The sequence below is a fragment of the Macaca thibetana genome, chromosome 12 (assembly GCF_024542745.1).
Source record: "Macaca thibetana thibetana isolate TM-01 chromosome 12, ASM2454274v1, whole genome shotgun sequence".
NCBI lineage: Eukaryota > Metazoa > Chordata > Mammalia > Primates > Cercopithecidae > Macaca > Macaca thibetana.
The window spans coordinates 53591482-53597786 of NC_065589.1; the positions used below are offsets into that span (position 1 = coordinate 53591482).

Genomic DNA, 6305 nt, shown 5'->3' on the forward strand with positions numbered 1-6305 from the left:
TCACCAGTGAAGGATGTGAATGAGCAAAGATGGCAGCCTGCCCCTTCCTCTGCCCCTTCCTGTTCTCAGTCTCCAGGCTCCTCACTCTGTCCAGATAGGAGGCAAGGTGGTCGTTCAGGCTTTGCATGGTCTCCTTCATTCTGGATGTCTCCCATTCCTGCCAGACCCCTGGCCATCCCCACAGCCAGGCCCCGGGATTCCATGCCACCCTGGAAGCTGGTGGAGTGGGACACGGAGATCCAGGAACCACAGCCCCCAGCACCTGCATAGACACTGACTGCACTGCTGACCATCTCATCTCAGGGAGGTACAGACTTGTTGCCAGCCTGAACACACCTGTAGGAGGTGGCTGACGACTCCAGATCTGAGGTCTGACCCAGTCAGGAGAAATGGGATCAAAGGCCTATTTTAAAAAGTTGTCTGGGTCGTCAGCAAAGCCTGAGTCCTGTCCTCTTGCTCTCCTCCTGGGACAGCATGAGCTTCACCACTTCACCACTCACTCTACCTTCACCAAGTACTGGTCCCTGGGCTCTGTCCAGGTGCCCAGCTACGGCACCCGGCCGGTCAGCAGTGCAGCCAGTGTCTATGCAGGTGCTGGGGGCTGTGGTTCCTGGATCTCCGTGTCCCACTCCACCGGCTTCCAGGGTGGCATGGAATCCCGGGGCCTGGCTGTGGGGATGGCCAGGGATCTGGCAGGAATGGGAGACATCCAGAATGAGAAGGAGACCATGCAAAGCTTGAATGACCACCTGGCCTCCTACCTGGACAGAGTGAGGAGCCTGGAGACTGAGAACAGGAAGCTGGAGAACAAAATCCAGGAGCACCTGGGGAAGAAGGGACCCCAGGTTAGAGACTGGAGTCATTACTTTAAGACCATCGAGGACCTGAGGGCTCAGATCTTCGCAAATGCTGTGGACAATGCTGGCATCGTTCTGCAGATCAACAATGCCCGTCTTGCTGCTGATGACTTTAGAGTCAAGTATGAGACAGAGCTGGCCATGTGCCAGTCTGTGGAGAGTGACATCCATGGGCTCCACAAGGTCACTGATGACCAATGTCACTCGGCTGCAGCTGGAGACAGAGATTGAGGCTCTCAAAGCGGAGCTGCTCTTTATGAAGAAGAACCACGAAGAGGAAGTAAAAGGCCTACAAGCTCAGATTGCTAGCTCTGGGTTGACCCTGGAGGTAGATGTCCCCAAATCTCAGGACCCCATCAAGATCATGGCAGACATCCGGGTCCAATATGACGAGCTGGCTTGGAAGAACCGAGAGGAGCTTGACAAGTACTGGTCTCAGCAGACTGAGGAGAGACTACAGTGGTCACCATGCCGTCCACCGAGATTGGAGCTGCTGAGATGATGCTCATGGAGCTGAGAAATACAGTCCAGTCCTTGGAGATGGACCTGGACTCCATGAGAAATCTGAAGGCCAGCTTGGAGAACAGCCTGAGGGAGGTGGGGGCCCACTACACCCAGCAGATGGAGCTGCTCAACGGGATCCTGCTGCACCTGGAGTCAGAGCTGGCACAGACTCGGGCAGAGGGACAGTGCCAAGCCCAGGAGTAGGAGGCCCTGCTGAACATCAACGTCAAGCTGGAGGTTGAGATCACCACCTACCGTCGCCTGCTGGAAGATGGCGAGGACTTCAGTCTTGGTGATGCCCTGGACAGCAGCAACTCCATGGAAACCACCCAAAAGACCACTACCCGCCAGATACTGGATGGCAAAGTGGTGTCTGAGACCAATGACACCAAAGTTCTGAGACATTAAGCCAGCAGAAACAGCATACCCTTTGGGGAGCAGGAGGTCAATAAAATGTTCGGAAGTCAAAAAAAGAAAGTAGTCTGACTACATTTTTGTAAAGCACCTATGCAGTGCTGGGGGTCCACTTCAGCCCCTGGTTGCCTTGGATACTTCAAAAGCTGTTAAACAATTCCCTAGGAATGAGGCTGAATCCAGGGGGCTGAGTAGCAAGAGTCTGTGGGCCCCACTTCCATGGTGCCTCACAGCATAAGACCCACTGGCCTGGAACTCCAGCCAGCCACTCCTAACTAATTGTTTTTTGTACTCATTAAACATCCCCACCTCCCCCTGCTCCCCAGCCCCCGGTAACCATCCTTTTACTCCCTATCTCTATGAGTTCAATCGTTTTGATTTTTAGATCCCAGAAATAAGTGAGAACATGTGATGTTTGTATTTCTGTGCTTGGTTTATTTTGCTTAATATAATGATCTCCAGTTCCATCCATGTTGTTGCAAGTGACTAGATCTCATTCATTTTTATGACTTAATAGCACTCCATTGTGTATGTGCACCACATTTTCTTTATCCATTCATCTGTTGATAGTCACTTAGGTTGCTTCCAAATCTTAGCTATTATGAACAGTGCTGCCACAAACAGAGGAATACAGTTATCTCTTCAATGCACTCATTTCCTTTCTTTTGTATATATACCCAGCAGTGGGATCGCTGGATTATATGGTAGCTCAATTTTTAGTTTTTTGAGGAACTTCCAAACTGTTCCCCATAGTGGTTGTATTAATTTACATTCCCACCAATAGTGCACAAGGGTTTATTTTTCTGCACATCTCCTTCAGCATTTGTTATTTCCTGTCTTTTGGATACAAGCCATTTTATGTCCAAATGTTATGATGATATCTCATTGTAGTTTTGATTTGCATTTCTCTGATGATCAGTGATGTTGGGCACCTTTTCATATGCCTGTTTGCCATTTGTATGTGTTCTTTTGAGAAACATCTATTCAAATCTTTTGCCAGTTTTTTTTATTAGATTGTTATTTATATTTTTTGGAAAACCACTTTGTGGCATTATCTATTGTTAATGTTCCTTGTATTAGCACTCACTTGATTCATATTTTAAAAAATCATTTATTAACAGAGAAATGTTTCTTTTCCTTACATACAACTTTGCTTCCACTGATAAGAAAATAAGAATGATTAAGCTCATTATTTATATATATTCTGCCTTGTAAAGCAGAGAAATTGCTATGTGTTTAACAAACTACTTTCTTTTTCTTTTAGTCACAGAGAAATACTATTCTTTGCAGTCACCTTGCATCAACATGGGGCCATGTAACTAAGCCTGGCCAACAGAATATGAATGGATGTATGCCAGTTTTAAGCATGACCTCTAAATTATCTTGCAGACTTTAACATGCTTTCTCTATGCATGTGAACTGACTGAACACAGAGGATCTAGCAGAAGCATAGACAAAAGTCTGGCATATGGTCACATCACAGTGTGAAAGTGTTAACAGTGGCAAATCCATGCAGGTCTGCCACAACCTTAATTCTTGCCTCCGCAGAAGACGTAATTCAACCGAGGGATATAAGACAGAGTGAGAAACTGAGGCAAGCTTTAGAACAGGAGTGAAAATTTATTAAAAGGTTTTAGAGCAGGAACAAAAGGAAGTAAAGTACACCTAGAAGAGGGCCAAGCAAGTGACTTGAGAGATCAATTGCACTGTTTGTTGGCATACTTTCAGGGTCATGTGTCACTTCTCCCCTGATTATTTCCTTGGGGTGGGCAGTCTGCATGCACAGTGGCCTGCCAGCACTTGGGAGGTGCCATACGTGCAGTGTGTTTACTGGAGTTATATGTATGCTCACTTGGGACATTCTTCTGTTACCAGTCAAATGCTCCTAGAAGGTCATATATAAGTTAAACTCAGCCATTTTGCCTCGTAGTGCGCATGCTTGAGCCCACTTACCCAACTCCTGAGATCTTATTAGGATGCTGCCGATCACTAGTTTCAGGTTTTTCTACCTATTGGGAGAGTCCCTTTTCCTGGTGCTGGCTGTGACCAATTATTATTTTAGAGAAACAGTGTAACAATCACCTGACCATCACCTGATGCTTACCTGACATTCTCGATGAGGTTGTTGGGGAGAGACCCTCTCATGCCCTATTCATGCCTGACTAGCTACCTCCTGTAACAAAAGGAGCTGTGATCACTAAGTCACCACTTGAAGCAGAGCTGCCCAAGAGAGTCACCAAATCAGAAACATACTGTTGACAAAAAGAATCAAACTCTGTAAAATATTTGAAGACATTTATTCTGAGTCAAATATGAGTGACCAGTGGCCAGTGACACAGCCCTCAGGAGGTCCTCAAAACATGTGCCCACGGTGGTCAGGTTACAGCTTGGTTTTATATGTTTTAGGGAGACTTAAGACATCAGTCAATGTGTGTAACAATTTTGTTTCAGTCCAGAAAGGTAAGACAACCTGAAGCCCTCTCTTTGAAGGGAGGGCTTCCAGGTCACAGATGGAGTCAAAGGTTTTCTAATTGGCAATTGCTGAAATAGTTATTATCTAAAGACCTGGAATCAATAGAAAGAAATGTCTAGGTTAAGATAAGGGGTTGCGGAGGCCAAGGTTTTATCATGCAGATAAAGCCTCCTGGTAGCAGCTTCAGAGGTCTTATCAAACCTAAAAAGGTGCCAGACTCTAAGTTAATTCTCTCCTGGATCAAGGGAAAGGCCTAGAAAGGAATGGGGATTTTCTACAAAAAGTAGATTTTCCCCCATAAGAGATAGCTTTGCAGGGCCATTTCAAAATATGTCAAATAAATGTATTTTGGGGTAAAATACTTTGATTTCTTTCAGGGCCAGCCATCTGTCATGTGATGCTATATTAGAGAGTCAGGCTGGATTTTGGTGTCTTATTGCCTAATGTTAATGCTGTGCCTGAGTGCCAAAGGGAGGAGGGTATAATGAGGCGTGTCTGACCCTCCTTCCTCCTTCCCTTCATGGCCTGAACTGGTTTATTGTGGAATGCCCTTGGCTGAGAGGGAGTGGGGAGGGCTTATAATTTTATTTTTGGTTTACAATACACATGAGATTTTCCATGAGAAAACACATCCCTACACCCACACCTACATACCATACCCACACTCCAGTTTATTGCCCAAATCTGTTACAGGAAAGGGGTCCTGATGCAGACCCCAGGAGAGGGTTCTTGGATGTCACACAAGAAAGAATTCAGGGTGAGTCCACAGTGCAAAGCAAAAGTGAGTTTATTAAGAAAGTAAAGTAAAAGAACAGCTATTCCATAGACATTGTAGGCCATTCCCAAAAGTAAGAGGAGGAATGCGTCCACCCTATGTACAATGCTGGTTTATATACAGGATAAAAGAATCGTGGGCAGATGTGCCCTGCTACAAGGGTTTGTGATAAAGGATTTATTTTCGTAATTACTGTATTTTGCGAGAATCAATATTGTTATCTTTAAAGCAAAATTAGTAATGCTTTTGTTCTTAAGATATCAAGATATTAGGACACTCCCAAGTCTGGGTTTGTTAGTAAATATTATCAATCTGTTCCCTTAACTGTAAACATCTAGAGGCTGAGAATACCTGACTTTCTGGGAATGCAGCTCAGCAAGCCCCATCCTCATTTTCCTAGCCCTCACTCAAAATGGAGTCACTCTGGTTCAATTGCCTCTGACAAATCCGTTGAGAGATTGTTTGTTATAGCACCTGGCATTATTAATTCTGATTGACACACATTTAAAAATGTACAGTGGTAGGATTCTATTGTCTAATTTTTGTTTTGTGTACTAAATTTCTTCTTTCTGCTTATTAATTTTAATTTTTATTGACCTTCTTATAATGTGCTGTTCTTGTATGCTTTTTCAAAGTTTTCTAAGTATTATATATATAATTTATATGCAGGTAGAATATTAATTGATAGCAAGTAAGTTAAAAATCTCACCATATTTCAATTTTGTTTAATGAAACATAATCAGAGTACACAAATGCTTCATAATCATTATTGTCCCAACATTAAAATTTAAGTGTAAAGGGAAAAAAGATAAATACTAAATTAATTAAAATAATTTTTATTTATCATTTAAAAAGGAATTTAAAAGGAATTCTATTTAAAAAGGAATTCAGATGCATTATATATGTGGAACTTCTTTTTCACCTTTGAAGACTGAATTCATATTAGCATGTTTTAATATTTTAAGAAATATATCAATAAACTTTTTTCCAGTAATTTGTATTTCCTTTAAGGCAAACACAAACGTACAAAATAGGCATATTAGAAATTTACTTATTGGGTCACGTCATATTTTGAGGAAATGGGTGGATAATGTTGGTTAATGAAGGAAGAGGATTATGTATAATTACATTTTACATTTAGAATGTTTAATGCATTGTTCATTCAATTCCTCAAACACTCGTCACACCAACAGTACAAAGAAATAAACTTTAACCAAGAGCAAGTGATAAACTCTTGTACTTTGAACTCCTGTGACTTACAAAGAAAGAAAGTGGAATTATT

General features: G+C 42.9%; 1 pseudogene; it reads left to right on the top strand.

The window, feature by feature from the left end:
• Positions 1–271: 271 nt before the first annotated feature.
• On the top strand, positions 272–5853 carry LOC126932760 (keratin, type I cytoskeletal 18-like; annotated as a pseudogene).
• Positions 5854–6305: the final 452 nt, after the last annotated feature.